Source organism: Eriocheir sinensis, chromosome 37, assembly GCF_024679095.1.
Source record: "Eriocheir sinensis breed Jianghai 21 chromosome 37, ASM2467909v1, whole genome shotgun sequence".
NCBI lineage: Eukaryota > Metazoa > Arthropoda > Malacostraca > Decapoda > Varunidae > Eriocheir > Eriocheir sinensis.
The window spans coordinates 7,723,923-7,731,322 of NC_066545.1; the positions used below are offsets into that span (position 1 = coordinate 7,723,923).

The window sequence follows — 7,400 nt, forward strand, 5'->3', positions numbered from 1 at the left end:
CAAGAACACATATTTGACAAGGCTTTCGTAGGAGTTGTGAGCATTTCCAGGGGTAGTTTTATGACCCTGGTGGTAGTCTGACCCTTCTTCTGTACCATGAACCTAAAGAAACACTCATTAGAACCCGATTGATCCCCTCTTTGACCTTTAGAAATAGCTGATGTGATATGGCAAAGTGTCTTGTAATACCAGCCTACTAGTGTTTGGCGTTGGTATAAAAAAGAAGGAAATTTTAGGAAACCACACAGGTAATCTCTTTATTAGTATCTGGTACTGAGTAGAAATAACGGATCACTGTGGAGAATATAGTTTGGTTTGGGCGCTAACAATGACACGGTGTTGGACTGTCGAACTGGTCACGTCACAAACTAATCCCCCAGATGAACTAATTAAACAACGAGCTACCTGACCGACTAATTAGCTACCTACCGACTTCACTACTTAGCAAACTTCTGACCAAACTACCTATTACCTTACACATTATCAACCATACCATTGTCCAAACTCAACCACCCACCTATTTACCAACTTATCGAATTGACCCAGTAATACTCAACTGTAATTAATCGATCATCTCAAATATATTTTCTAAACTGGCTCATTAACTACCAACTGACTTCAATACTTATACAACTATCGAACAAACTACCTATTTAAATTGGCCAACAAACCGACTGTCTAAACTGTTCAACCATCTATCTATCTACCTACCAACGTAATTAATTGACTAAGTAATAAACAATTGTCAAATTACTCAATCAACTTTCCAATTCATTAACTAGCGAACTGCCTAATTGGGAGTGTAAGCTCTGCACCGACTCCCCCTTCCCGTTTTCATTAATCATTCCTCTTTCCGTTTTCATTATAACCACATCAAGGGTAGGCGGGCTGACCGTAACGAGCACACACACACACACACACACACACACACACACACCACGGAAACAATCAACTAGTCAGATCAGTGCGCATAATAAATATATCAGTAAAAATTATTAAAACTACGAAATATTTTGCGAAGCGCATAAATATAAAATCCGTAACAAATGGCATAAATACATGAACTGCCAACAGGAAGAGGAGGAGGAAAGTTGGAAAGTTTCGTTTAGTCGGCGCAACATCTGTGGTCATATGCCGGAGAGAGACAGGAGGGGGAAGGAATTATAGAAGGGAACAGATCCCAGGAGACGGGACACAACCACCGATTAATACCTGGTACCCATTCACTGCTGGGTGGACAGGGGCGTAGGGTATCGGAAAAGCCGCCCAATTTTTTTTTTTTTTTTTTTTTTTTTTTTTACAAAAAAGGAGGCAGCTCAGGGCACACAAAAAAAGGAAGCAATAATAAAAAAGCCCGCTACTCGCTGCTCCTAAAAAAGAATCAAAAGAGGTGGCCGAAAGAGAGGTCAATTTCGGGAGGAGAGGTGTCCTGATACCCCTTCTCTTGAAAGATTTCAAGTCGTAGGCAGGAGGAAATACAGATGAAGGAAGATTGTTCCCGAGTTTACCAGCGTGAGGGATGAAAGAGTGAAGATGCTGGTTAACTCTTGCATAAGGGCTTTGGACAGTATAGGGATGAGCATGAGTAGAAAGTCGTGTGCAGCGGGGCCGCGGGAGGGGGGGAGGCATGCAGTTAGCAAGTTCACAAGAGCAGTCAGCGTGGAAATATCGATAGAAGATAGAAAGAGGCAACATCGCGACGGAATTTAAGAGGTAGAAGACTATCAGTAGGAGGAGGAGAGCTGATGAGACGAAGAGCCTTAGACTCCACTCTGTCCAGAAGAGCTGTGTGATTGGAATATGGAAATATTTCCATTCCGCCCGGGAATCGAACCCGGGCTCTCTCGATTGTGAGCCGAGTGTGCTAACCACTGCACCACGAAGCCCCCGACGAGGAGGAGGAGGACACTAAGTTGGTAAGTAGATAAATAATATAATGTAAACAAATAAAATATACATACATGAATAAATAAACTGGAGAAGTAAATAACAGTGATTGGTGTAGAGACTAGACATAAGCAATTTAATTCAGTAGGGCCCATCATGTGTGTGTGTGTGTGTGTGTGTGTGTGTGTGTGTGTGTGTGTGTGTGTGTGTGTGTGTGTGTGTGTGTGTGTGTGTGTGTGAGAGAGAGAGAGAGAGAGAGAGAGAGAGAGAGAGAGAGAGAGAGAGAGAGAGAGAGAGAAAGTGCACTCACCTCTCTCAGGGCCCTTTGCTGCCGTCACACTCAAGGCCTCCTCCTCCTCCTCCCTCCTCCTCCTGCTCCCCCTCCTGGCCTTGGTTTTGGAGGCCTCATGGCAACTGGACACGTGGAGGGGAGAAGTGAAGGTCTCTGTACACTTACCTGGAGAAAAAGAAGAAAAAAGTAAATAAATTAATGTATGATACAAGAACAAAGTGTGGTGCAGTGTTACGTGCTGTGTGTGTGTGTGTGTGTGTGTGTGTGTGTGAGAGAGAGAGAGAGAGAGAGAGAGAGAGAGAGAGAGAGAGAGAGAGAGAGAGAGAGAGAGAGAGAGAGAGAGAGAGAGAGAGAGAGAGAGAGAGAGAGATATTCAGCTTTTGCCTTCTCAGAAACACAAACTTCTATTTACGATGCCTATTTGTTTTCCGTATCAACAAAGGTATCGATCTCAGTTTTCCACAGACATACACCAAAAAATTTAAATATGCCAAGGAATGGAGTTATCTAAATGGATCGATGGGTGGGTAACACAGGGATATAGAAAGCATGGAAGTGTGGAGTGGGTGATGTGTAGTGCAGCTGGGGTTTGTGCAACTCCCCCCCACCTCTCCAGACTACCCAAGGTTCCTATAACAATTTCATCCAATAGTTTTTTCCCTCTTATTTTCCAAGGTTATCATTGGTGTGTGCAGATGCTGTTTACTGATTTGCTTTGAACCTGCTCACAATCAAACGTGTGACTGGTAAACTGATGCAACGAAGAGATCTGTAAATTAAAAAAAAGTGGCTGCATCAAACTCTTGGATAAGCATGGTGTGATGTGCAGTGTGGCAAGATACAATTTATTACATTATGGTAGGAGATGCTGTGTGGCAAAAGGACTATCAACAGTCTGTGTCCAGGTGTCATGAACTCCTGTGCTGAGTGGCTGCATTAGGAAGGACATTAGGAAGGATGCATTGCAGGACAAGATAAGATGTGGCAGTGTGCTGTGGGGCAAAAAAAATCAAGCAGCAAAACCAGCACATAAGAGATAAGGCATAGATACTACACTCTTTCTTTGTTTTTATTATACGTACTTAGTGTCTATGTTTTAAGTTTGCACCTTGAAATGCTTACTGCAATCTTGGATAAGGTGAATTATTTTGAACAGTATGTGTGTAAGCCTGATTTTATGATATGATATTTCCCCCCCAAATGTTTAGTTTTGCTCATAATTTAATATCATGTACACATACATGCATGCATACCAGCAGTGTAACATGACTTGCTTCACTCTGCCAGGCCTGCTGTTGTCTCCCATCACCACATAGCAGCAGGAACAACTCCTCTAGAGACAACATTGCCTTAATTAGTTTTAGCTCATATAATAGATATTTACAGCTGGCTTGTGCACCTCACCTAGCACCTCAAAGCAAACTTTTCAGTATTTCTGCCTATTTACCAATCTAGCCATAGCTCTAATGCCCCGCTCCCTCCAGGAACTTCACCTGAAACAGCAGGTCTTCCATTCTGTTCATCTATTTTTTTGCAACATTATCATGAACATCTACTTACTTGTACTTTGGAAAAAAGTATTCATACTGTTTAGGAGTCACAAATAGCTATGATAGTTATACAGAATGGTTTATTGTATTAGTTGGCATTCAGAATTTGCTATGGACCCCCGACTGTTCCGTGGTTTTCTCAATAACCACAAGCAGTTGGTAAGTGGCATATGTAAACAATGGGTATGGATTGTAGGCAGTAGTGAGCAGTGTCTGCCACTCTGTTTTGATTTTCTGGATTTTAATGCCACTCCTGGTGCATTTTTTTTTTTTGTGATATTCAACATGTGTGATGACCATGATATGGTGAAGGGTGAAGTGAGGGTACTCACATTTTATCATATAATCCTGTACCATGCTTGTAAAGTGTGATGGGTGAGTACACAATTCTTTACAAGAGTGCTGTCTCAAATCATTTTCCTCTCTTAGTGGAGCTAAAGCTTAATGGGCTCCCTGCCCTGACACTAAAAAGCTAAAAAAGGTTAAAAAAGCAAAAGTAAAGTGAGACTTTAGTGATGTCGGTACAACGACATATACATTACTGGCTTGTTTTGTATTTTGATCATTTGCACTTTTCTATGAATGCCAGTGTCATTATGTTTATTCTGTGCAGTGGCCCAATTTATATTGATTCTGTAATGGTCAAATTTAATATTATTTTGGGGGAGGGAAGGGATATTTTTTTATGTTTAGTATCATTAGTTGCAAAGTTTGCCTAAATTTTGATTCCTTAACATATTTAACATTCAAAATAAATATTTTTATGAAAATGCAGCATCTATCTGATTTATATGCATTTAGCATGTGTTATAATGCAGATACAGTGAATCTTGTAAGGGAGCCCCAGTCTGCCCCATTTATTATCGTTTTTTGTGGGTTTAAATTCCTGTGGTAAATATGAGATGCTTGATTTGAATTTGAGAAAAAAAGATGTTGAGTATTCACAGATCTCACCTCTTTTCCTCTTAAAGTGCACCATACTGATGCAATTATATGTTAATGGTGTGCCCCTAAGGCCAATCTACAAGGTTTGGAATCCTCTACCATAGTTTCAGAAAAAAGGGCCCCCAAATAACATTTTGCATAGGCCCCCCAAAAGGCTAGCAATGGCCCTGCCCAACCTGCAACATCATCATCAGGTACAACTCTATTAACATCAACTTCACTCCAGTGAATTTAACTATTTTTTCTGATAGTTTGCAACATGCACTTCATATCTCATTATATCTGTTAACACTGCAAATTATTTTTTTCTAAGATAGTAATTTTTCCCTACACTGTCTGATGCTTCATCACATGTTGTGCCCTAAGGTGCCAGTTCTTGCCAATACCCGCTGCCACAGTCCCCACTAGCATGACAAAACCAGTTACAAGTAGGTATCAAAATTAATTAAACCCAACAAATCTAATCTAACACCTAACCTCCAGTGGGGCCTTGCCTCCTTCAACCTCCCCCCCCTAACACACACACACACACACACACACACACACGCACACACACACACACACACACACACACACACATTTTAATGAACAAAATAAAATAATATTGTAGAAACAAGCAATTTGCGACTAGCACAGTATGTACTAAGATATTTTGAAAAGTCGGTTGAGATCTTATCAGAAAAAATAGTGTCAGGCATTAGACTGAGGTTGGTGTAAGACTGGGGTGGTGCCTATCATCATGGTGACTCGTAAGTAAACACCCCAACAGTCTAACGTGACCAGATTTCTGAGACAAAGATTTTTTCAAAAACTCAAAAAACCTAGTGTTTGTAGTGTTTTAAAAAAAAAATAAAAAAAAAACTAAAACTGGGACACCATTCAACCAGCAAAAGTTTCTTCTTCCTATTTATCCTAAATAACAAATAAACTGAATAAAAAAAAAAAATGACTAACAAACAATTTTTTTCTGATCAAAGTAGCTGAGATCAAAAAAGCATAAAAAAAAAAATAAAACAAAAAACAAAATCAAAATCAAAACATCTCAAAAACATCCCTCCTCCCTCCATCTCATTTCTAAAAAAGTAAAAAAAAAGGGCATAAATATAATAATCAATAGGAGCTCATGATGGGAATAAATGAATGATTGATTGATTTTCTTCTGAATGAGAGAGAAGTGTGCTGGCTGGTTGCTGGTGGGAAGGAGCAAGGAGGGGCGAGTGATGATGAGTGTGATGGTTTGGCGGAATTTTGGTTTTTGGTTTTTGTTCAAAAAGGCAATCAATTATTATAGCAAGCAAGCTGTTTTATTTTTTTTTATATTATGTACACTACTGTACAGTGTGCAACTATACGTATAGTTTGGTCAACAAATTTTTTTTTTTTTCCAATTTCGGATCTTTCAGTCACAGTGAAAACCGGGGACATTTCCGGGGACAGCAGTAGCCGGGGACAGGTCAATGAAAACGGGGACTGTCCCTGGAAACCGGGGACGTCTGGTCACCCTACAGTAGTCACTTCTCTAGACTGAATGTGCAACAAGTATCATACAACCTGCATCACAGGATACAGGGAGATGGTGGCTTAGTGGTCAGTGTGTGGGTGCGGAGAACCCAGGTTCAAGTCCTGCCTGTCGCTACAAGTGACAATGTCCAGTCATTGCTGAGTGGCTGAAGACTGAACACACTGTGCCCTGATGACCGTCGATCAACCCAGACTTCGGTGAAACTCTCTAAAGAGGATCAAGTGGCACTCCTGGGGGCAACATGAGCCAAGCAGAATGGCAGCACTATAAAACATTTGCCTGCACCATGGGACCAGCAGGTCCCATCAAGAAAGCCTACTGGCGCTATAGGCTGAATGTATAGAAAAAGTATTAATAATAAAGGTCAGGATACTGCAATTTAGCAAGACCTTTAACAAAATAATACTGGGCTACCTACTGGCCTCTGTCCAGATTATTCTGGGTTTCTTGCTGGATAGTAGGACCAAGATTCCGTAGGAGTGCCAAAAAAGTAACCTAATTGCAGTAATTACTGTGGCTATTTTTAACATGAATTTACGGACAAGCTGAGGTCTGTGTGCCCGCCGGCACCCCAGACGTGGCCGTGACAGGCACACTGGGCTCCACCTGGCCAGGCACGTCATGTGGTGCTCGCCCGGCCCACCATGGCCATGACAGGCCACCTCCGCCCTCCCGCACACCCCACACCCCCTCAAAACAGCATGCCTCACCTCGGTCAAACTTCTTCCCATCAGGGTCGATGTCCTTCACGTCAAAGATATCTTCGAAGAGGATGCCCGTCATGCCGCTCCGTGTACACACACCGCCGCTGGTCTGGGCCTGGGCCGCGGGCCGCGGCCGCCGGCACCTCCTCGGTACTCGCCACGGAGTGGCCTGCTTCTGTGCTTGGCACTCTCCCACAATCGGCTCAGTCGCTGAAGAAAAGAAGAAGAGATAAAATTGGCCGGTTCATGTACTACATTAACCTGTCTTTTAGTGCCTCTAACAGGGGTCGAGGATTTTGGCTGCCGCGGAGCGCTGTAGGCTACTCAGCCGCCCGGGTTCCCCCACACACTTCATGGCTTGTATATTCACACTTGTTTCGATTTCTACACTCTTTCTTATGGATTTACGGGAGGTTTGAAGGTTATTAGAATATATCATAGATGACAGCAGACGAGACGGCTGGCGCAAGTACTTTACGGTACCGGTACCGATGTGTTTG

The 7,400-nt window shown here is 42.2% G+C and overlaps 1 long non-coding RNA gene across 2 annotated transcripts; it reads right to left on the reverse strand.

The window, feature by feature from the left end:
- Nucleotides 1-2,074: 2,074 nt before the first annotated feature.
- LOC127008158 (uncharacterized) lies at nucleotides 2,075-7,396 on the reverse strand. Of its 2 annotated transcripts, XR_007760847.1 has the most exons (3): nucleotides 7,309-7,396; nucleotides 6,907-7,110; nucleotides 2,075-2,344 (listed from the first exon to the last, which is right to left on the reverse strand). It is a non-coding gene; the product is annotated as an uncharacterized LOC127008158 (long non-coding RNA). The 2 variants fall into 2 exon arrangements; XR_007760846.1 differs by lacking the exon at nucleotides 7,309-7,396 and having other exon boundaries at nucleotides 6,907-7,257.
- Between the last annotated feature and the right edge of the window lie 4 nt (nucleotides 7,397-7,400).